General features: G+C 38.1%; 1 protein-coding gene across 6 annotated transcripts in view; it reads right to left on the bottom strand.

Annotated features, from left to right (window-relative positions):
- The window catches only part of NIPBL (NIPBL cohesin loading factor), a 166,613-nt gene extending 145,686 nt beyond the window's left edge, over positions 1-20,927 (bottom strand). For 2 of the 6 annotated variants that reach the window (XM_035563746.2, XM_035563750.2), the window contains exon 1: positions 20,369-20,927. The gene's annotated coding sequence lies outside the window, so the exon portion shown is untranslated. The remainder of the gene's footprint in view (positions 1-20,368) is intronic. The other 4 variants (XM_035563749.2, XM_035563752.2, XM_035563751.2 and 1 more) reach the window with 4 other exon arrangements.
- Positions 20,928-26,012: the final 5,085 nt, after the last annotated feature.

The following is a 26,012-nucleotide window of genomic DNA, read 5'->3' as shown; positions in this document are numbered from 1 at the left end:
ATCAAGAGAAACTATTACTACAGAAACATCAAGAAAAACTATGATCAATCCTCCTCCTTTTGCTCCCTCAGGCCAGGTGAACACCACTGTACTGTACTCTACCATTAACTATTAGTAGCATGTTAGTGGTGAGAAAGCAATGGGATCTCTGAAAATATAGATGTGCTGAATTCTTTTGTCCAGTCTGCCAATATTTCCAATTTCTTAAATATTATATAATAATAATTTCAACCTGAGAGGTATACCTGACCACAGATACGTAGGGACAAAAAGAAAAAAAAGGGGTTGGCAGTTGGAAAATGATCATGGGAACTTAATCACCAATGATGAAAATAACTCTGTAATGAAAGACCTCTCACTTCCAAGCACTACAGAGACTATGTAGTGATATAAAACTTTTTTTTTTTTTTTCTCCAATTGTTGATGTTGTTTTCACCACCTCACCAACAATTAGTCTGCCTGGGGAAATATGTCACTTTTAACACTCACATTCAAATGCTCAGCCCCCTGTCAAACACCCTATAGAGCCCACGCACCACAAAGGCCTTCAGCTATTCTAGCAGAGCTGTAGCTTTACCTGCATCTCTTGCAGGACAATTATGCAGTGATAAGCATCACTGTGTCAAAAACCACATGTAAGAAAAGCATAAACTCACTGGATTCAAAATAGCATGAAATAATTTGTCCAAATCAAAATAAAGACGTACAATCACTAAAACATCCATTCAAATTTACTTAAGGTCACTGAAGAATTTCTAACATACTGTTCTGCAGAATCCAGGAATCTTACACCTTCTGCAGTACAGCAGCTTAATAATTATACTGGCAAACCCTGGCCATTTTCATTGCTTCTACTGTAAAGAAAAACATCTAAGCATTAAACAAGTTACTTCTTCTACAGACTAGGAAGTCAGCAAAATTGTAACAACTATTTTTATACTGTGCAAGAAAGAATTACCCATGGTGGTCTCCAGAGAACATTACTAATAAACTCAAACACCAGCTGATGTTTCACTTGCCAACAAATCCACAGCCGTTCATTGGAAGGAAGTTTTCCTCTACTGAATAGACTGACTGAAAACAACTCACAGCTGACGTCTCAAACATCTGTGAGTATGTAGATAGTTAACCTATTATGTAACATTGCATAGATGGCACTCATTAATGTAGTAACTTCAAATTTAATCCTCACTGAAAATGCCTCATTTTGAGCAGGTAAAGTACAGGTACAGTAGTAGTAAATACTAGAAAATAACTAGCACTTCCATGAACAGGTGAGTAATGCCTGGGCTTCACTAGCAGTGTTTTTTTGTTTTTTTAAGAAACTTTTGTGGGTACTGAATACTCCTGGCCTGTGAAGGAGCAGAAAGGTTTTTTTAGATTTTAAGAGGCTGTATGCAAAGATTATTTAGATCTCATCAATGAATATAAATATCTGAGGGGAGTGTGCTGAGAGGATGGAGCTGGTCTCTTTTCAGTTGTGCCCACTGACAGGGTGAGAGGCAATGGGCACAAACTGAAGCACAGGAGGTTCCAGCTGAATATGAGAGGGCACTTCTTTACTGTGAGGGTGACAGAGCACTGGCACAGGTTGCCCAGAGAGGCCGTGGAGTCTCCTTCTCTGGAGATACTGAAAAACCCACCTGGATGCCATCCTGTGCAACGTGCTCTAGGTGATCCTGCTTGGCAGGGGCGTTGGACTAGATGATCTTCAGAGGTCCCTTCCAACCCTGGCCATTCTGTGATTCTGTGCTTAATGATCAATACAAGATATGGTGGAATGGCACCTTTCCATTATACTAAGAACAAGCATTTCCAAAGTTCCTAACTTCTGATATGGTTTTGTTTTGTTACTTTTCTTCCCTTTCATTATAAAAGAGATTATTGTAAAATATTTAACGCTGTATTTGCAATCTGAAAGTTGTGATATTAAAAACGGAGAAAAAAAACCTCTCATTCTTACTGTTCAGGAAAGAAAATAGTGAAGAAATAGTAGAGAAAATATTGCACATAAAAATGTCATGGTGTTAAGAATTTAGAGTGCATTCAGAAAGAGCAAAATACTGGAAACAATTCTTAAAGCAAGGTTTTCCTGAGCCCGTATATTTACTTCCCTGATTTCTGCTACCCTTGTCTTTAAAATCCTTTTCAAGTTCACTTCTACAGAGATTTCCACGTGACCAAGGAACTGCAGAAACAATTCTCTTGCACAGGCAGTACATAACTTCCAGTGATGTGAGTTTCTGCAGGTCAATACCTCAGCAGGCTCCATCCCACACCAAAGTCTGAAGTACACTTCCTCCACCACACTGGAGTGACGACATACCAGCAGTATGCTGGTGGCCATCATTTTTTGTTTTGTTTTTGGTTTTGTGTTGTTTTTTTTTAATGGCTTCTCTTTTCCTTATGTTATATCTTCTTAACAGCTCTGCAGAAATACCATAAAGGCCTACATTAGCGCAAATTAGTGTAACTGCATCATATTGAGGCCAGCAATTTTCATTAGCCTTCCTCTCTATTCACAGAGAAACCTTAGGAAAAAAGACTGCACTATCTCACAGGAAAAGAGAACACAAAAACAACAACAAAAAATAAAACACACAGAAATGGAAATTCAAACATCATAATCACAGGACAAAGCCAAGGAAAATTCCCAAAGAACTTATATAACACACTAATAAAGGAAAATGTAGTGTATCAAAGTTTGATGGGTTTAGATATGTTTCTTTTTTTTTTTTACACTTGTACTTTTTTCTTAGCAGAATTCTCCTTGTGTTCTTTGTTTTAAAAAAAAAAAGTCAAAGCTGTAAGCCACGAGTGTCAGAGGTAAGAATCACCAATTCAAAGTAAATCATTTATTTCTAAATTTGCCACTCCACCTAAGTAGCTAAGTGATTTCACTTTTAACAAAAGACAAATCAAGCCAAATTGAGTTATCCTACCCTAATCCGAAGGATAACGGCCTGTCCACAGCACTAAACTAAAAATTACCAATAATTTAACACCACAGGCAGTCTCCACTCTAAACAGCCTCCTCACATTCTGAATAAACACCTCAGCACATGACTAAGGAGCAAAGATAGAGCTATAACAATAACTTTACAGAGTACATAATTCTCATCTCCTTGCATTCATTTTACATAGGGCATCTGAGAAAAAACAGACTGTACCAAACACATTAAAACTGTAAGTTACAGATATTATAGAGTAAAACTTAATAACTTAAAGGACCTGCCTTATAAGCAGTAATTTATATAAAAATGTATTAATACCTATAGTTGATCACACTTTCTGGATTGCTGTTTGTAGCATGGCATGTTCAAAACAATATTAATCTTTTACACTCCATAGGCAGTAAGAAGTAGGACCAACAAACTTCAAACGTATCTGGGCACATATGGCTTAGTTCCAAAATTATGACTGCTTAACAAAACTGTATTAGTTCAGCAAATGATTTAATCATAGACTGTGTGAGTTTTTATACTATTCACAATCAGATGCAGCTGCAGTAGCAACAGAGTTCAATAAATAATAGATCCCACATGTTAGGTAATGCACAACACAAAGGAAAACGCCCTTCTTATCCAAAAGCTTTTCATTAAAATATTTTTTCAGTTCATTCTTAAACTTGTAACACTTGTTTGTGTTTTCTGTGCCTCAAAAAAGCAATTTTCATTGCCTAGGTCAGCTAAAATTCCTCTTACTTTTACCAGAGCCTGCATGATCCAGCACCTGGTGCTTCTGAAAAGTAAGCAAGCATCAGTCTTAAACAGAACCTTTGAGAGAGCCTAGATCATATACTACTGACAGTTTTGGAGATCAAGGTGTAATTTGTGTAAGGTATAACCTCACACAGCTGTTCATTGAGACCTACTAGTAGCAAGTGGTAAATCCAAAGTTAACTTGCAATTGTATGTTTAAAGCAAAGCTTAACAAACAGACTATGAGAACACATTCTTTAAAAATACCAGTTTGTATATGATTTCCCAAACACCACATGCTGCAATTGTAGAGATTACCACCACCAACAAAAAGTACCTAATTGTCAGGATTTCTGCCACAATGTGACCAAGACCTATTGAGCAGTAGGTGGAAAAAGGCACTTAGATCAGTCATCCAATTTCAAGAGTCTTAAGGCACAAGCTGTGTATGATAACTGACTAGATGAAGGGTGCAGAAATGTTCTGTGCTGATAAGGTGCTGATTTTTTTTTTCTTTTGTAATAATACCACCTTCTACATCATTTTACTGTGTTTTGTCCACTTGCTCTTCAAGCTAGGAACTTGAAAAACTAACAAATCATACTGCACGGGTAACCTGAAGAACAGAGATGAATTATTTGATTACTATTAATATAAAGGTCTAGTTTTGTAAAATCTCAGTTGTTTAATACATTAAGCCAGATTGGAAATAATTTCTATTTTCCTCATAAGGATTCTTCTATGTACTGAGACATATCCTCCACAGTTTTAGAAAACACTGTAACTCAACTGGCAGTATTCTAATGCTTAACTGAATGAGAAGGGTGTGTGTTTAGTTTCCTTTCTAGTACTCAAATTGTTTTTCAAATTAAGATTTCTCACTTCTCTTTGTATTATATATAAGCACACACTCACAAATAACACAACCAGGATTAATTATATGAATTTGATCATGAGAATTTTTGGCCAGTAACACCTCCCCCCATAGCAGTACCTAAATTAACAACTATTTCAGTTTAAGAAAACTAAAGCTATAGTTACAGGAGTGGCCGGACAAGAAGTATCAAAATTATGCTTAAGAGAAGAAACACTATAAAACTACAAAATGATGAATTTCAGGTTCCATGGGTGTTCTTCACAGTTAAACTCTTGCATATGACAATCTATTTGGTACCATGGTAAAATAAAATAAAAATAAAATAAAAATAAAATAAAAATAAAATTAAATTTTCCACCTTAAATACAGACCCAGGGGATGGGGAAATAAATAATCCAGAATGGACTCTTAAATCCATTTGTAACTACTGCATGCAGCAGCACTATCACTGACTGTCTATGTTTTTAATCTACTTTTTAAAGCCTGTCCTTTTCACAGGTATAAATTAAACCACACTATTAAATAGGGTTCTTACCACAAAAAGTAAATAACTTGATGAAAATGTTTTATTCATCAATTTTTATGTAGAAACATTTTTCCTTAATTTTCCTCGTTTAGAATCAGAAGATCATAGCCATGTAGCTCAACTATTTCTCACTACAACTCAACAGTTTTGAATAAACTAGACTTATACAATTTTAATACCTTTCAAAGCTCTATTGTGGAGAAAGGATTCCTGTTTAGGTAAACAGAATTTAGGATGGGGTATACAGTGACTAAGCATGGTCACCCCTAATAAACCCCTATGCTCTGAAAACAGATAGTAACTTAATTTCTTGTAATCCACAAAAGGTTTTATTAATAGTCTTTATGCTCTGCAAGTACTATACTGTCCAACCTGTCCAACAACAATTTATAACAAAAGAAATTAGAAAAATTTACCTATAAAGCTATTCTTCATTGGCTGCCATAATTCTCCTAGTTAGCCTTGATGCAATCACTGCATATGCAATATTTTTTTAAGCTTAAGGAAATTTAGATGTAGCAGTCTTGACGATAGGAAGCTGTACAGCCATGTGACCATTCCTATCACAGAAACATGGCCAAAAAGGGTTATGGGTGAGAGGTGACAAACTGAACTACACGCATCTAAACCCCCTCAGTCTTCTGTTTTCTAAATTCACACCTGGTAAACAAGAGTTTTTGTCAGCTACAGGAATAATCAAAAAAGCCACATTGGCACCACAAAAACTGAACATATTCCAAAAGTTTTAGCCTGTAATGTCTTAGAATACTTGCCTATTTAGCAAAATTCAAAATCATCCATGAGATCAAAGCTGTCTAAGGCTCTCTGAAGTGGACTGTAATAGGATCTAAAAAATAACAGGAAAATCAAGAAGCAATTGCAAGATCCATACAAAATCCTACAGCTATTATCCCACAAGTGTACATAAGAGAAACAGACAGACATTTAAAAATATTACTCGGATTACACTACAACATATGAAGTCATGTAAATTAAGTACAGGGGAGAGACACTAGTGAAAATCTTACTTCCCTCACCATCAATTGCTAGAGAGACAGAAGTTATGTGAATCCTTTCTCCCAGAAGTTGTTCATTAAATGGAATGGAAAATATTAAAGCTTGAATTTTTGCTGAGAAGCAAATATTAGGCCGTGGACACAGTTCTAAGATACTGACTGAACTGCCAAGCTGCCTACAATATGGGAAGGTGGAGAAGTCCCAGAAACTGCTCCATGATGGTTATATCAGCCCTTGCAGGATCAAGCCAAGACAATCCACAGCGAATCCTTCTTTCCCTGACTGTAACCAGCCTTTATCCCCTACATTCTTTATTCTTCAGGCACTTTACTCTAAATGATGACCATCTTCTACACGCTTCTTTTCTTAAGGATCTAAAACTCACTACAGTGGAATAGAGGGCTAATTATAGCCCTTAATTTCTCTAAGGCATTAATACCAAGCCTTCTGCTACAGAATTCAGACAGCAGTATTATCCCAGCTGTTGCTAAGGCCAAGGTGAACTGTGGCCCATATACTACAGAGACATAAACAGCAACCATAATTGACCATGCAGATGAATCAGTACATAAAATGAAGACTAGATTACTCAGCGATGCTTGATTTTCTAATATTAACAGAATGTACACAATTCTGTGCTGAACACTTTATTTAACCTGTTCCACTGCAACAAAGCACTCGTTTTCTCTAGGAAGCGGATGTATTTTAAAATACAGGTAAATTACATTATGTCATGAAGAGTGCTGAAAAAGCATTAAAAAGCCACTGAAATGGGATCATCATATTTTTCAATTATTTAAAAACTAAAGATTTTAAATCATACTAAAATAAGAATGTTACGTATTTCAGGTTATCCTATTACGAGAAAGATACAGTTAGAGTTATTTGCCTGCCATCCTTAACTGGCCAATGAAAATTAGTACGTGCAATGTAAGATGCATTGCTATACGTACCCATGGCAGTACCCATAAGGGAAAGCTAAAGATGATCTCTGCAGTTTTCCTTGGGATGCAGGTGATACACATCCACCTTTTAGAAAGGTAGCTCACCTTTCTCATGTGAGACACTATTTCACGAGTGTCGCAGGCTCATTTTGGAGAAGATCCTCAGTCCTCTGTAGCTTTGCTATTGCAGAAGGAATAGAATCCATTTGCTTTTTTCCAAACTGGAAATTACTTCAGCACAACGAGGGCCCAGAGGCTACACATCCTTATGGGAAAATTCTGGCAATACAGACATTAAAAATGAACCATGCCACCCTGCTGGCCTGATTCACGTGACATTGAAACAGAGACCAGAAGCAGCTGAAATGGATCAAGCCTCAACTACTTTAAACTGGCATCAAGACTGATGCATACACTCAAGCGCAATAAGTAGCAGCTATTCTGAGTTTCTTGTCTTCCCTTTTTACTTCAGATGCTGAGGTACCTATACAGACACGGACACTGATCTTTGCCAGCCATTTATCCAGCGCTTCAAATTTCTGAGTTCCTGTCCTGTCTTCTACTAGTGTCGAACCCACCACCAACCTCTGTGATAAAACTTACAACTGAGAGGAGAGCAGCTAAGTAGAAATAAGGAAAGGATCCGTTCCTGTGGCAACACGGACACTCTCCTCAAAAACAAACAAACAAAAGAAAACTTTTAACTCACAGAACATGATCCAGGGACACAACTCAATTCATAAACCTTTCTTCTCTTTAACAGTTGCCAGGGGAGACCATAAATTGCGACGTGCAGAACCACAAATGGCCTTCCCAGGCCACATGTTTAACATGACTGTCTGCATGCTTTGGCACACATGATAATATTTGTATCTGAGACAAGTTTATATTGGCAATAGTATTCTGTATAGTACGAACTTGCTATCTCACATTATCCAATATTAATTTACATTTGTGTTTACCAACTTCATACTACAAAGAGCTTGAGCTCCCTCCTCTGCTAATTATTCCTAATGTTTACTCATAGCAAACATCTTCTTCTAGATCTTCTATAACACTGGCTCTCAAGTAGGTGTTCTGTTTTGGTTTCGGTTTTTTAATTCCTGAAGGACTTAAGGCAAGGTTTTAAACATGACTCTATCCTTTTCCATAGAAAAGTATCTGGATTATTATCCAATCATGCATAAAAAAAAAAAAAAAAAAACACAAAACTTTTACATAGATATAAATTCTACCAAGTTATCTGAAGTCAGTTAACGTCACATTAACAAACCACTGATTAGCACGTTAGTAAGCAACTCGAGTGTTGAATTCATTAAACTATGTTCAGAATTCAGAAAGTTACTGCAAAGAAACCACAGACGTGAGAGCCTACTGTTACATCTTAGCAATGAGCACTCCCAGCCACAATCCAACACCCTCTCTTCCCCATACCCTCCACCCCACAAGTCTTTATCTTATGAAGTTTAATAAAATGTTTAACAATTATTATGACAAAAACCTAATTAACCACAAGAACAATACTAAGCAACTAAGACGGAATCATTAGAGTTACTGTTGGTCTTAACGGGGTAAATCTAATTTATACAGTGATTATGTATTATTTAAATAAAAATAAAAGCACTTCTTAAATAGCCTCGTGTGTGCCAATTTAAAAATCATTGAGCTCAGTGACTAAATATTTTACTATATTTGAATACCCTAAGATTTAGGGACTAACCTATTTAAAGTCCAGCTGAGAATTCTAACTTATTTCAGGAAGCAAATATGTTGACATGTATCAATTTCAAATAATTATACCTGTATAAACACACTGAAAATGAACATTTCCACAAGAATCATTTTAAAGCACTGACATGCAACCCTACTAATGAGCCCATATGCAACTTGATTTACAGAATATTTTATTCATCATAATCACAAACATGAAAGTAAAATGCACTCTATCAAGACGAATATCATTTTCCTAATAAAATCTCTAAGTCTTTCACAAGAAAACTAAAATACATTCATCTTCTAGTTTTTGTTTCTTTTTCATTATAAACAGGGTAAGCATGTAAGCCTGATGATCATAAAACAGTTTATGTTTTTCTGTTCTTGCCTAAAATAGTTAACTTCATGTATGTTTAACAAGTTTTATGATATCTTCTAACTGGATTTTAAAATTAATGTATCTTAGAATGAGATATTTCATCCATTTTTACTGTCTTTCTCAAAAAACTTGTTCAAATTCACACCCATATCAGTAATTAGGTGTAGGTAGGAGACCTTCAACAGCTTTGATTCTGACAAACATTGTTTTCTCTCAAAATTCACATAGGATTACATGGACTTTTAGCCACTTTTAGGCAAGTTGATTAGCCCAGACTCTGAAGTTACTGTTCATCAGCTGACTTTCAATAATTGTGCATATACACTTAGCCCATGAAAAATGCAAACTAATTCAACCTTTCTTAGCCAGCAATGAAACAGGGTTAAATTAAATCAAGTTATGTGCCATTGCCACAGGCTACATATACACAATTGAACATTCACTGTGGCAGAACACGCAATAACTTCAAATTATCAGGACTTAACAAGTTATGTCAAATCTTAAGAAGTCCATCTACAGAACTGTTTTATAAGACTTCATTGGCTATTTATTTATCAATATGTGATTAAGAACTTGCTGAATCCCATGACATCGTACGTCTAATTTGAGCCTAGAAAAAGGATTTGTCAGAAATAAACACAAACATTTACAGAAAGAGAGAGAAATCCTATTTGAAGTCTACTAATTCAATATAATTTTTAACAGGGCACTAAATTAACTAAGTAGCTTTAATTTTTTTTCCTCAAGGTTGCAGACTAAGATTACAATGTGATATGAAAACTGAGAATGTTTACCTTGTGGTATTATGATGGTTTGTTCATGTAATAATATTTAGAGAATTACAGACAAAACAGTTTTTAAAACAAACCACTTTTATTGCAATTCCTCAAATATTTTAATGATATATTCTGTGGTAAAAATAAATGATCTACTTCTGTAAATAACATGACTAACCTTTACATCACGCTAGATAGAAGCAGATGGAATTACTCCAGTGAGTAAATATGCAGAGCCATAACTCTAAATAATCTTTCATAATAGTGACCCTAGAGTGCATAGCATGTTCCTACAACTCTCCATCTATGCCATTAGTCATCTAAATTCTCACCAATAAAGTTCACCTACAGCTTTGCTTCAGCATATTCCAGAACTGCCACTATTTTTGCAGAACTAAAAAGCTCAACACCTGTTCTGCATCTAAACCAGGGCAAGATCCTCAGAGTAGGAAAAGTCCAGTTACACACACACGTTTTGAACGCACAGCAAACTGAGTACTTCACACCACATACTAGCCACTGCCTTCATCCCTTCACCCAAAATCTCAGCTGCACAAAAGACCACTTGCCAGATACCCAGATTCTAACATCCTCCTCAGTAGCAGGTGGTTCAAACATATATTTGTCACTATCCATTAGAGTCTTCCATTAGCTCTAAGACTTTATGAGGTACCAGGCATTCCCTTCTTTTTGAAGGAGTAGTAGTGTATCACGCCACATTGCAAAGAAAATTAGAACAGGGAAAGAGCCTTAAAGAGAAAATATGAATATCAAATAAATTGATTTAGACTCTCTTTTAGGAGGTAAAAATCTCTTCAATGTTTTCTCTTGACTAACCTATATGGGTAACTTGCTCAGCACCATTGGAGTTACGAGTTCCATTTGGCATGCTCACACATGTCAAATTTGTGACTGACACAAAGGGGCCGACCTGTTCAACAGCAGTATGAAGCCCCTTTTTGATCTCATTCCAATTCCTTTTTATGATGCAGAAATCAAGTTTACAATTTTACTTACTATACTGTGGTAGTTAGTTTACAAGGCAATGCTTAAAAAGATATAGTAGGTATATTCCAGCAAACATTAGAATTCATACTTTAAAATGTTGAAGATCTAACTTTAAAAAACTTTTAAAAACAGAACATTCAACACAGAAAAGAAGTCAGCCTTCACATCAACAGATACTTAAACATCACATTATCTGTATAGCCAGTCAAATTCAAAGCTTTCTGGACTTCTATCAGGAAATCCCCCACACCCCGGCTAAAAGATCACATTTGCAAAGTCAACCAAAAGTTAATAAATGCCCCTTGCACTCAGGAATTCTGTCAGTCTTTTGATTATATAATCGTGTAACATTCCCCTCCCACCCATAGGCCCAATCTCCTCCCAGTGTACAGAAGGGATCTGCTCTGGAGATGAATCAGAAGCTATTCATAAGGCTATAAGGTCAGTTGTATCCATGACTCTTCAACTTCAAGTAAAAGTGAAAGAAGTATGAAGCAAAAGAGGCTGTAGATCAGACTGCAAGAAAAAAAATGCTGCTCTTGGGAATCTGATTCCACTTCTATTACTAACAGTAAATATTTCTGTGTTTCTTTTTTCCTGCATGCTCTGACACCTAGTTTGAAGAAGCACTGATTAGCTGTATTGTAACCAAAATTAATGAAATGTGCTATAATATTATCACGTTATGATAAAAAAAAAGCAGGTTAATTTAAATGTCAGGTCCTACAGCTGCTCTAGTTGGACTTCTGGAGTTATAAAGCTAATGACCAACTTTTGCATCTCAGTTCCTAACTTTTTAAGATTACATTCTCTGCTCAAAAACATTTAAAAAAAAAACATTTGTGAAGCATTCCAATACTCCAATACAAGCCACAGAAAAGCCTGCGAGGAAATTCTATCTCTGGAGCAGAGTTTAATGATGTGAAGTGATTAAGGCAAAGGACTATAGATTGAACACCAAAGAGATATCAAAATATTTAAACATAAAAAACAGGACTGGAAGCAACCTCAGGAGTCTATCCCTTTCCCCAGGACAATATCTAAAGCCAATCCTATGAGACATTAATCTAATCTGTTGGTTTTCTTGTTTTGTTTTAAATCTTTATTAAGGAAGCTACTTTTATTTAACACAATCAGTGAAATACGTATCTTGTCATAGGAACAGTGACAATGGACTTAAGGACTACCACAATGCATTCATAAAGATGCCAAATGCAGGCTACACAGATAATCTGTACTACAGATTTCCCTACCATTTGCAATTACAAGATGTACTCGACACTTCTGAGCTTTTTTTTCATTATGTGATTTCCTCAGTTAAAAAAAAAAAAAAAAGACAATTCTAACAACAAATTCCTGTGTGTGAAATAATGCTTCTTTCCCCAGCCAATCCTTGTTTTGTAGTTTTGGCTTCTCAGGCAGTTTGCTCCACCTCCCCTCGCTGGCCTCTCTCAGAAGATACTTCCCACTCGTTCTCACCCCTACACGGTTTCCCTTGACTCTACACCCAGTTCCAGACTACTCTCGTCTTAGTTTCTTGTTAAAACTATTTCACAGCTCTTCCTGTAGCTTCACCAAGGACACTTGTATCTGTCCCACCAGCTCCCATACCCAGTCCTCTCAGGCAGTCATCATTTCCTTAGGAACTCCAAGCTCCTATCCTCCTCCCAAGTTCTTGCCCTTCAAGCTCCCATTCCCTCCCCATCTGTGTAAGTTCTGTTCCAAACCACCCCTCTTCTCCACCACGTGTTCACCGTTCCAAACACCAGTAACCTCAGTTCTCATCTTTTCCACATCTGAACAAATCAACGCTGTGGATAAGCACTGAAGAGCCACCCGCAAACAAAGCAGTCTGCACCACATCTCAGTGCTTATAACCAACCATACTTACTTGGAGAAGTCCTGTTGTGCACACAACATTTTTCTGCTTTAATATTTACAACCAGGGAAGCCAACTAATTTTTCAGACACCAGTAACTTGCATAATTTTTTGATAGATTTTCAAATGGCAACAAAATGCACATTCCTACTGCAAAACTCTCCTCACTCAAATTTTAAGGTTGTCTCTCAAAAAATGGGGAAGTTCAAATGACTTGAAGAAAAAGTCAGAAATTATTTTTGAACATTTTTTTCTCTAGCCTGACCCTTAGAATCCAATTTTTTGGATTGAACATTTTTTGTTTTAAGCTTTATTAAAACAGTTGGTCACTATTGCTATTAATGGCAATCACCCCAGCATGGACACTTTCGGCCAATATGACTGAAGTTTAGCAAAGTCAGAAGTAAAGTCAGTGTCTTTTAATAGTGCTAGAAAACCAAGAGGAGTCACTACCAGTCTCATCTATACAAAATAAGTAGGGAGCAACATGTATTTTAGAAACTGACCAGCAACACTTAAGCCATACTTCAATTGCTTATATAATTGCCAAATTCTAATATAAAGGTTTTTTGCCAGAAAGAACCGATCATCACTGAGCATGCTAGTGGAAAATAATTCAATTCCCATTATTGAAACAAACAAAAAACCCTAGCATCCCTCACAATGTAAAGCAATCATGTCTCCTAGCTTTTGAGTGAGAAATTTGACAAATAAATAATTGGGCAGATTTTTAATTTTCCGTTCAGAAAAAAACAGAACTTTAACTGGTTTTATATCTCCACAAAGCACTCTCCATGCATCCTTACAACTCTTCTATTATAGTCTTACCAAAATTTTACCAACTTTTAAATTACAAAAAACATGTTCCACCTTATTTTTCCCAAAGCTACTTAAGTATCTGCTGTGTAGCATCCAATGAGAACTCCCTGAATTCTGCCTCCCCTTCCCCCTCCCCAGTTAATGATCTGAAAGCATCTCTTAAGAAAAAGTGATAGCTACATATCTGAATGGAAGGCAACATGCAAGAAGTAGGACAGTCTTTATTGAAACCTAAGACCTGAAAATAAAATTTCGGAGACAAAGTATTTGTAACTTCATCCTTTCCGAGTATCTGGTCAACACAGAGGAGAGATTGTTAGCTCAGACATAAGAGATAGGGGTGGCACTGTCACAGACACGCGCTGAGATTCCAGGAGTTTGATAAATTACATTAACCAAAAAAAAAAAAAAAAAAAAAAAAAAAAAAAACAGAAAAAAGGTTAGAACTATAAAGCCGAGCATCAAAGTATTAAGAAATGTCAGAATTATGGTTGCTTACACCTACAATTCAGTCCCTTGTGCACTATGATAGTCTTTCATTAAATGATCGTATCCTGCTTCTGTTACTCACTGCATCCCTGCTTTATACATGTTACACAACAGATGATGGTCACAAAGCAAGTCAGAGTTGCATAGCAAAAGGAGATTCTTTCTGAGGGATGTTGCATTTTTATTAATAAATTTCAATAACATACAGTAAATAAAAACAATTAAAAAAACATATCCAGAAGATCTTCTGCTGGAAACTGCCAATTTGTCAAAAACAACTCTTATTACAAAAAAACAAACAAACAAACAAACAAAAAAAAAACAGCTTATTTTCACAGAGAACTTTCATCACTGGGAAAGTAGAGTAAAGAAAAAAAAAAGAAAAAAATACTTAGAACTACTTGTTCTACCTGTTCCATAATATATCCAGAGCCTACTGGCCATAATTAGAGCAGATGATTAGAACATAAAAAGCTATATGCGGGGGAAAAAGAGGTTCAGGAACAACTCTGTCTAATACAGATTGAAGTTGGGCTTCCTACATCCCAAAGGCAACATTCTGGCTAAGAACACACATGCTGTACCTAGAATGGTCCTCCTTTCCTAACACAGCCATACAATTCAGCATAAATATTAACTGAACAAACAAACATTGCAATGAAATGGTCTGACCACTAGGCTGCAGAAGTTTCCATTCCATTTCCAGTTTACATGAACTACAACAATTACCACTTTAAGAGGGAAAGTGTCATCCTTAATTGCCAATAGCCAATGCTTAGGACATTCTCCATGGTTGCTAGCTCCTGCTGAAAGTAGCATTCTGAATGTCTCCAATACTGTGGACAGGCTATTAATCACATGCAGGTTTTGGATTATTATCTAGTTGATGTCTCTGATCTTCCTGTAGAGATTTTGGGTTCTTCACATTATGGAGGGAGATTCTTTTTAATTTTTCAGGACAGGAAATCTATTTTTGGAAATTTTGGCATGATCGAGACAGTTGAAACTGAAAAGATGTCTAGGCTATCAGTGAAAACTCACTCTATACTTCTTAGGGATGCAGCATGAGCAACAACGGGCCTGCTATGTTGAAGTGTGAGACACAGCTACAAATAAATTGAAAGAAAATAACATTATGAACTCACTACATGCTGTAAAATAAGTAAATATCTCAAGAATAAAGCATGTCAATTTACACACTCAAGATTTATAGGCACTTTTAAAACTCAAAATTTTGATTCAGTTTCAGTCTTCCATCTAAAAAATTGAAATAAAATATTATGGATAAGCTAAAGACAGGCCCTCTAATATTTGTAAAGCATAGATATGTATTTTGATGATAATTTCCTGATGAAAACACCTCAGCATTCACTGAAAGACTTGAATGCAATGCAGCAAGCAATAAGGCAGCAGGCTGCACACTGTATGACAAAGAAAAACAAATACATAAACCGGGTTATAACAGTATACTGGTCAGCTGGCATTTCCCATGCACTGTGTGAGGCACTGAATATTGGCTGTAACGGTAAGGGTGAAGTACAATAATGTAGTTAGGCCCAGTGTATGGCATAGGGGGCTAGATCATGTTTGTTTCTTGAGTCTTAGCCTGTTCCTTCCTTATCTGAGCGCCTGACTTTACAGCCTGACGTTTTTAACACAGTTCCTGTAAAATGCATTGCATGTCTACACATACACGCTGCTGCAAAAAAACAAAGTGTGTCATATCAAACTGTAGCAATGATGGGAATGGGAATATCTCACCACATAAAGAATTTCGAGATCTCCAACTGAAAAATCACTTAGAACCAGCTGACATAAACACTGAAAACAATATGATACAGTCTTCTAGAATTTGTTCTGACTGAAAGACTTTACCATAAAAATGCTCCTCAATGTTAATGTTTATTAAAAAGTTACTTGTATAAACCAAGTAGGAACCTTCATGTACAGCACCAACAACTACATTCAATTTGACTGGATTTCCCTTTAGTTTCTACGCACAGCTGGGCCAAAACCCTTTCTCCACTCCCTTTTGCTAGTGAGATTTTCCACAGTGAACAGTTGGGATGAAGTGAGACACAAATGATAGGTTCTGTACAATATCCTCAAACACAATGTCCTCACTCCTGAGGTGGAACAGACATCGATATAAAGTACTTCTCTCCCATGTATTTGCACCTAAGGATCATCTACTAAGTATGGCTGTAACACTAATAAAATAAAAACACAAATACAGATTAATTGTATGAAAAGGTTTTATAATACTGTCATTTCAAAAGTACTTCCTTTTTTGGCTGTTAAAGAAGACCATTATTATATGGGGTTATTACCAATAATATACAGGTATCATCAATTTTAAGCATTTCCTTGTAGGCTTCTCAGCTTGTTACTGTTGATGGCTGAAAAATCAGAAACTAACCTAACCTGTACTATTTCTAATAAAGGTATATGTAAAGGAATACTGAAAATAAGTTGTATTATATTGAAATTGCCAATGTGTTTTTTTTTTTTTTAATGTTAAATATTTCTAGTAACATATTTTGTGACAATCAATAGCTATTGTAACACTGGATGATCTACCTCACATCTACCAGACACTAACCTCTAAGGTTACCCTACCTCATATTTTTCCAATTAAGTATGCCCACAATTGCTGCCAAAAAGTCCACACATTGTTGAATATAGAATATATTCCTCTAGAATAATTTCTAGAAAGCATAAAGTTCTGAATTTGAAAATAATTTATATCTTAGCTCTACGTATTCAGAATATTAGTACAATTTCTCCTAGCTACTAGCAATTGTCCACTAACTTTACATTTATTGTGTAATATTTATGAAGTTAATATTAATATAAATTTAATTGGATGACTTTAACACTTTGTAATGTAATACGTACATAAAAATACCACATTTACTGCTGAACACATAGAAAATTGCAATAGGAAACTCGCTATACCAATCCTTGGCTCAAATCAATTCACACTTTCAATGTTTTTTCATCTAGTATCCTTCAAGATATAGCAAACTATGTTATACAGGGATATATACACAAACCATTCAGGATTAAGGCTGCAATCTCTTTTTCATTATACAAACAACATAACAACGTGGTTCTAACCCAAAGGCATTACTACATATTGCCTTGATTCTGCAAGAAGAGTCAGTCACATGAATGCTATTGTTGATCGAGTCCCAACCATGCAATGAGGTTGCACTGGGATTCAGGTACTCATGCAGAACAGGGACATGCAAATGATTTTATTGGTGTAATTTTGTTTCTCTGATCCTTCACTTTGTCTCTCCCAAATTAAAATATAAATATTTCAAATGTAAAAAAATAAAAATAAAATAAAAATGTTTTTAGTGGTATGCCTATTTCTATGTCTTTATACAAAAAAGATAAAAACAGTTCTACAAGACAGCAAAAGCTTCAGGGAAATGGTTTTTTGTTGGAATAACTTCAGGGAATACATTTAAGCAGTTGAGATGAAAAGTAGAAATAAAATATGTACATAAGAGAGAAATTCAAAACATACAAGGTAGTCAAAAGCACAAAGTAAAAGATAACCAGAAGAAAAAAAAAATCCTCTTTTAGTTAAAATAATTGCTACAACTAATACCTCAAGAAAAAATAATTTTGTATTTCTATAACATGCATAAAATAACTAAAACCTTAAGCAGTTAGATGTTATGACAAGCAGTGGATCAGTATAAACTCCTAATGCTAGGGAAAATACGGTATGAAAGTGAAATAGTCATGTTCCCTCCCCCTACAAACACTTAGATGTGGCCTAAATAGTGAAAATTTTTTTTTAAATGTTATCTTACATTTCTCCATTAAATACTTCTGCCTTAAATATACAATTCCAAAAACATGCTAAAACAAATAATTGAGGATTAACCATGTATAGCTCAGAAGAACAAAAACAAAAAGCTCACTACAAATCACAAATAGCCAGCACCTTAAATTTCCCTCTATAAATACGCCTATTTTTGGTATCAGAGAAGTGCATGCTTTCTGATAAAAAAAAAAAAAGCTGTAAACAGAACGCTGGAAAGATAAACTTGACAGGAACTACATAACTACAGTGGCTAATTTCCTGTTCGTATCTCATATTTCAGTAAACCTCCTTAAATGAAGGATAAGCCAGAGAAGTTCACTACTATTAGCTTAACAAACTCATTTTCGTTAAAACGAGAGTTGTTTTAAACGACTGAAGAAACACTACAGCTAATGTCGCTTTCTGATGATGAAAACTACCCAAGAACTACAAGTACTTCTGCACAGTCCTTTCTTTCCTGTAAAGCAGAGTTATACTCGGCCCCTACGCATGCTACAGATCAAAAGAAAACAGCAATTCAGCTACACGCAGAGACAGGGACAGTTCGAGACAACTAGTGGCTCCCTCTGCGATTCATAAAGTTTAAAAATAAAAAGCTGCTTTTTCGGAGCGTAAATGGTTCCTCTCCACGCACGTAGGCCTGAGGCCCTGTTGCAAACAGTGTCTAACAGGACCAGGCAGCACAAAGACAGGAATGGGAGATTAGTGGGAGGGAGGGAGGCCGGGATTGGGGCTCAGCAGGATCTTCAGGCTTTTTAAAATTCAAACTGCTCCCTGACCAATACAAATCACGGACACGCTACTGACTACTACACGGATTTACAGCATTAAAAACACGCCTTCTACGTGACAGCTATATTAACTTCAGCCCTTTAAACATGTATCAGGGCACTCGGAGGCACCCTAGCACAGTTTTTAAGGCTCTAAACCACAATACCCCAGAAAGTTGCTTTATTAGATACAATAACCAGTTATTACTACAACATATCCGCTCAAACAGCTTAAAAACCTACTTTAAAAATAGATAAATTATAAAATGTTACTACTTGTTTACCATTTGCAAATTCCCTTTTTATATGAAAGGAGAAACTTGGTATCTCAAAATTTCCCTCAATTATGTAATTTCTGAAGGAGTACTTTTACAAGTTCGCAGGGCGTTTGTTTTACATCTACTTCAGTTTTTAACAACACTCTCAACTCTGCCACACAGTAAGTCCAAGATTTTCCTTACTGAAAAGTAGCTACCGTTTATGTATAAAGGCCTGACACTTAATCAACAGTCATTTACAAAACACATTTGACCTGTTAAAATGACACCTAATTACATATTCAAACATCATGGACACAAACAGCCAATAACAACCTCAGGATCTCGAAGTGATATGGCCTGACAAGAAAGGATGACACTTTTCAACATTCCTCACTTTTCACTTGATTCAATTTATCTTTGATTCCCGAGTACTTAGCGCAAGATCTCATCTTCATCCCAGTCCCCGAAATGTCATAAACGTACCGCTTTACATGCGACCCCTTCCCCATTTTCTGTTTGTTAGAAGGCACGAAACAGCATTTCTTGTGAATTTTGTGCGTATTCCTCTAACGTCTACAGCACGTAAACATTAAGATTGAGTGGAATACCTGACGCGATACACTTGTCTATCTGTATTTTCTGGGTCTGCAGGTGTCCGTGCCGTGTCAATCACTCTACAAGGTCTAGTTTTACGCTATAAATATGGGAAGTGATTAATGAGCTAATCAGTCGCTTTATTATTTGGAGATCAAGCGTTTGCATGTTATAAATCCATCTCCACGCGAACTTTTGCGTGTTCGGTACAGAGTTGGAAGGAGAAGAGAGTACCAGAGACGGGTATTTTTGTTTCTGGGCTATTTACATTGTCTCTCTTCCCCTATTCCTCCACTTACTCCTTCCTCAGTTCAGAGGGCTGTCTGCGCTGGGACCTCGCTTCCTCTCCCTGGCGAAGTTGTAAATATGGCACGGGATCAGCGCACATTTGCGGCTAATTGCATTGTTTCCTCCTCCTGCTGCTCCTCTCCGGGCTGAGGCCTGTCACCGAGGAGCCGCTTCGCCTCTCTTAATCCTCGAGCTGGAGTAAAGGCGCTGGCCGGCGGGCCTGCGCTCTCCGCCGGGCCTAGGCCTGCCGGCAGCCCGGGAGGAGCCCACCTCCTCCGCCACCGCGGAGCCGGCAGCACGGGGGGCTGCGAAATAAACGCCTCGGCTCGCCGCCCGCTCCCCTCCGCCCCGAGGAGCAGCCGACAATCCCCTCCGCTCCCGGCAGCGCTGGGCCGCCGGGGGCTGGCAGGCCCGGCCCGCTGCCGGAGAGGGCAGGGAGGGGAAGGGGAGACGACGACGGGGAGGGGGGGGGGGGGGGGATTACCTGAGCAAATCGGCGTCTGAATCCTACGGGGATCCGGGAGAGGGGGCGAGCAATCCGCCCCCCTCCCTCCTCAGAGGAGCCGCCGCTGCTGGGCCGCCGCCGCCGCCGCGGAGCAGGAGGAGGAGGGGAGATAATATAACAACAATAATCCGGGCCGGGAGGGGGGCTGGCTCCTCTTCCGTCTCCTCCTCGGTGCAGCGAACATGTAGAGCCGGGGGGGGGGGTGAGCGGCCGGCGAGGATCCCGTCCCCCTGCGCCCGCCTCACAACATGGGCACGGGCCGGGCCGAACCGGTTCCGAGAGGCGCCCCGGGGCCGGGGGGGGGCGGCCGGGAGAAGGAGGGGGGGGGGGCAGCGCTGCCGGGGGCCGCCGCCGCCGCTCCCTCGGTGCGCGACTGCGGGAGGCGGGCGGGGGAGCAAGGGGGGGGGCGGCCGGGGCACGGCGAGTCGGTACCGGGCGGGGGGGCGGGGGGAGGAGGAGGAGGAGGAGGAAGGGGGGGAGGAAGGCTCCCGTGCGTCGCTCTCGCTCCCTCTCAGAACAAAATGCCGACCGGAAGTGCAGCGGCAGGAATGACTCCCTCCACCGGCGCCAGGCGCCAACAGCCTCCCCCTTCCCTCCGCCGCCGCCACCTCCTCCTCCTCCTCCTCCTCCTTCTCCTCCTCCTCCTTCTCCTCGGCCGCTCGCTCGCTCGCTCCGACGGCGCCGCTTCCGCCGCCGACTCCGCGACGACGCGATAGCCCGCCGATAGCGCGACGACAGAGCGCCGGCAGCGCGCCGCTCCCCTCACAGCGCCGCCGCACGCCCGGCCTCCCTGCGCCTCGCCCGGCCGAGCCGCCGCCGCCCCGCTGCCTCACCCCGTCCCCACCCGCCGGAGCTTCTCCCTTTTTTTTTTTTTTTTTCCCCTCTTTTTTTTTTCCCTTCTCCTTCCCCTGGCGGTGCTCGGATCGGAGGAGAAGGCGGCCGTTGGGAAGCGGAGGCGTTTGGGGGCTGTTTCCGTCGCCCCTGAGGGAGGCAAGCCGGCAGGGGCGATGTGGCGGAGCGGGGGCGCTCCTCGGGGCCGCCGCCGCCCTCAGCGTCCTTCTCCGGGGGCTCTACGAGGCCGTGTCGCAGGAGCCGAAACTCCCGGTGCCGGGGCGAGGGATCTGCAGGTGGACGTACCCATGCGAAGGGAGTTTTTTTTCTGGACGAGCACGGGGGAAAAATGCAGGTGTTGAGGTGTTGAGCCTCGCTGGAGGGTGATGTTCCCCCGCCCCAACAGCAGGTTTACTGGAAATATTTTAATCCTGGGCTGTGATGGACTATTTGGAGAGAGAGAATCCTAGTCTGAAAGGTTTTACATTTTTCCTCTGTACAGGTAAAACCGTGAATAAAACATAGAACAGGATAAAAGCAAAGAAGCTGCTACGTCTAATGCTTTAACTGTCTTCTCACAACTCACTTCTGTTGTTTTGCTCCTTGATACTGGGACAAAAATCACATTTAGAGGAAGCCTTGCTCATCTGTGGACTTCAGGATTCACCATACAGTTGGACACAGCTAGCTAGCTGTAAATATCCTGTGGCATATAAACACACCCTTTCAGTTCTGGATGGATATTATTTGCAAAAAGAGATAATACCATACACAAATGCACTTGAATCTTGAATCCAGGTCTTGCATTTGAATCCAGGTCTTAGGATTTCCTGAACAAATGCTCTGTCTTTAAAGCAGAGTTAAAATGCATCTCTTAAGCTTAAACTATCAAATTCCTAATGTTGGATGAATCAAAGTTTGTTTTACAAGTGTGTTTATTTGAAAGTACAGAAATGAAGATGGCACTGGAGAATACGGTAATTCAGTCCTTCTATCTAATGGGTGTGCGCTCATGTAAGTTTAATGGAGACAGAGTAAACCAGGCTCTGAAAGAGATGTATTACATACCTGTGTTCCAAGTTAATATAAAAGGTCCCAGTCCTACAATTGTTTATGTATTTTCAGATTATCCATTTGAAATAAAGGGAAATAATTGGTGTAGTAGATAAACCATGTTCATAAATCTTTGTCCTTATTTTAATAGAGTTCAACTCTGTAAGTCAAGGGAGAAAATACATATATGTATATTTTTGTAATAAACTAAAGTTTAACAAGCTACCTATTTAGAGTTCCCATACATGTATGTATGTGGACATACACACCTGTGAATTCAAAGGAAAATATGATTCTAAAATGACAAGATGGCCCGGTAATACTACTTCAATCTACTTCTAACTTAATGTTAATAATTTGTGTTGTTGGAGTATTTATATATATATATATATATATATTTAATTGGTGATTCACTGTATAAATAAAATGTAAATACTCCAATTTTGTTTTTTATATGCAGGGGTCTTCCATATCAGATATGGTTTAGCCAGTCCAAACATCAGTATAAGACACAACAGCTATTTGATTCTTCTGTTTCAGTAAGAATTTTCCAGTGAGAATCTCACCATCCCATTTTATGCTTTTATAATCCTTTTTAACTAAAGGAATTTGTAGAAATGGCTATTTTGTTTGATTACTATGACATTACTACCTGCACAAGAAAATAACTCTAAGTGTTACTGTAACACTTAGAAGTAAATGAGGATTTTCTTTCTTAAGGGAAATCAAATTAAGGAGGTTTTATTCCATTAGATATTGCTGTAGTCCACTTCTAAAAATGAAAGGCCAAATTCTTTGACTGGATTCAGACAAGTGGTTCCCTGTGTTACTTTTGTCTTCAAATTGTTGTCTTCTCAACAATTTATTGCAGAATGAAAGCTCACATGTGTTCCTACAAATATTTTAGTACATATGGGTGTATCCCATTATATGTGAACTGGCCAAGAAATGGGATAATAACAAGCATTTCAGAGTATTATCAGAAAACATATTAAAAGATACTTTAAACCTCATTTCTGCTCCAGGCCTTAGTCATGGGGTGGAGGTAGTCCTAATCTGTATGGGAGGAGCTATGCAGTCATACAACCATGACTGTGGCACACTAAGGAGCGAACACTGCACTAAACAAAGCTGGTAGCAGTGCGGAGGAGGGCAAAGCTCTCTGAATTCTCCTGATAAATCCACAACTATACAGCCGTGCAAATGAGCTGCAAATTTCAGGGTGAAGTTTTAGAACCTAATCCTGCTGCCTTTGAAGTCAAGGGAGAACATGTCTTTTGCTTTAAAGAAATGACTGGGCTCTCGTAAATCTAAAGTATTTTGCACAGTCAGTTATTCTGAGACTCATTACTTGTCCTTCAAAGAGAACAAATAATTCAGTATTTTTAATGTAACTTTAAAAGGCAGGAAGAAAAGATTTTCATGCATACAGTATTCTTTTCAAAACATGTTTCTCAAACCCTTTTCACCAAAATATGTTAGTCGTAGGTATCACTTGCTGCTGTTTATGACTGTGTACTGAGATAAAAAGCTTTCCACTTGCAAAGACAGTATGCATGTGTATACTGTTGAAAATAGTGAAGAGTCCTTTCTGCCCTCTTCATTCTGATGTTAACCTCCCTGACAGCTACATGTTGTTATTCAGCTTCATAAATTATATGTAAAATAAATATGTATGTAAAATAAAAGTAAAAATACACCGAGCACCAATGTTTTCTTAGAGGTTGCTTGCTGCCATTAGATGTTTTCTCTAGAATGAGTGAAAAATGTACTGTACTTTTCCACTTTTTGTTTATTTAATGGCTGGTTTAACATACAGTTGCATGTCATTTTAATTAATTAATGGGATGCACAAACATTGTTACATTCATCTCTTATTAACTGATAGGTTGTATGCATTTCAGGACAGAATTTTTAACTAAACGTGATGTGTAAGTAAAATCAAAAAATATTCAGATTATTGTATATTGCCTAGAGAAGCTGTGGATGCCCCCTCCCTGGAAGTGCTCAAGGCCAGGCTGGATGGGGCTTTGGGCAACCTGGTCTCGTGGGAGGTGTCCCTGCCCATGGCAGGGGCGTTGGAACTGGGTGATCTTTAAGGTCCCCTCCAACCCAAACCACTCTGTGATTCTACAGTTGTGTATTTTTCACGTAGTCAAAGTTTCCTACACAATGATGGGAAATCACTATATAGTAATGTAATTGTTAGCTTTCATCCTAAATTTAAGTATTGAAATTACTGGGAATTTGGTGTTAAGACTGGACTACAGAAGTGAGTAGAATGAATGTAATGACAAATGCTGTATGACAAGTAATACAAATTTACATTCTTTGCATTAACTTTAGATCACAGCAGCAAATAATAGCACCACATAATTAATTCACTGGGGAATATTCATCGTGAGTAAGTAAGCAGCCTGAATGTCAGATCAGGCCTTAAGTGGTAAAGGTAAAATAAAGAGCCAAGGAAGCCTGCATATTGAGGTGTAAAATATCTGTACAATTACATGTTGCAAGTTTACAACTTGATGGTGACTACTTATTTTTTTTCCTTTTTCGTAAGCCAGATGGTGGTAACATTTTTCCCCTCATTCTAAGTATTTAGCATAAATTTCCAACAAGAATTTCACAACATGAAATAATACTATTTCATTTTTCAATTTCTTCTAAATTATAAGCTTGCATCCTCTCTATGGTGTTAAGAATGTCCTTCTGTTCGTACAAGGACAGGATATGAATTATGTGGCAGATACATCTTTTGAAATATATACTAGTAAAAAAGTTTTCTGTGAAAGAAAATGATAGAAGATTTAACCCAAGTATTTTCACTTGAATGTTACAGTCAGTTCCTGATTATTCAAAGCACTAGAGATTTTGAATAAAGTTAAAATACAGACAATGTGAAAGACGTATTTTAAACTATAATATAATAGTAAAATGTACTAGGTAACAGAAAAAGAAGTCACTGATGGATTATTCTTCTGGACAAGTAGCCTTTCCCAGTATTGTATAAGGGCCACAAGAACAGACCAAATAATAGTTGTTTTTGTAAGGATGATCAGTTATCATACATTGTCATAGAAAAAAATCTGAAACCTGAAGAGGCTCCTGAGAGACATTTCTGTGGATACACTTCACCACAGATGAACTTCAGAAAGGAAGCAGGTACTGATTCCTACAAATTCTTTTTTCTTTTCATTTTCTCTCTTAAAAAACAAACAAACAAAACCAAACCCTGAACCTCATAACTTTAGTCTCTCAAAAGTCTCGTTTTGGACATGCACTGGGAAAGCAACTTAATGCAATGTTTTATAATAGACATAACTGCGTGTCAGTTACATAGCAAATTCTGTGCAATTTCATAGGAACTGTGAAGGCTAACATGGATATTTTGAGACAAGGATAAAAACATTTATTTTTGGTGTTGTTTTTTTGTTTGTTTGTTTGTTTTTTTCCAGTTTTTAAGGTGTAAAGGTAAATCAATACTGCTGTCACGGGCCACCAAGTCAACATGGACATTCATCTTCTGGCAAAGGACAGAAGTTAAAAATTGGCCTAAAGGACAATACAGCACAAGCCAACAGTCACTCATGTATGGATTAAAGACATATGAGAACATCTTATCATGCTTAAAATGCCTTGCCACTCCCTTTTTAATGAACTTGCCAGTAAAAGTAAGATTTAAGACAGAGAGATGATTATCTAAATCATGTATGTTAAAAGAGCTTCTTGGGCTTAG

Source organism: Cygnus atratus, chromosome Z, assembly GCF_013377495.2.
Source record: "Cygnus atratus isolate AKBS03 ecotype Queensland, Australia chromosome Z, CAtr_DNAZoo_HiC_assembly, whole genome shotgun sequence".
NCBI classification, from domain to species: Eukaryota; Metazoa; Chordata; class Aves; order Anseriformes; family Anatidae; genus Cygnus; species Cygnus atratus.
The sequence above is the reverse complement of the archived record's forward strand: the minus strand, read 5'-3'. Positions and strand labels throughout refer to the sequence as shown.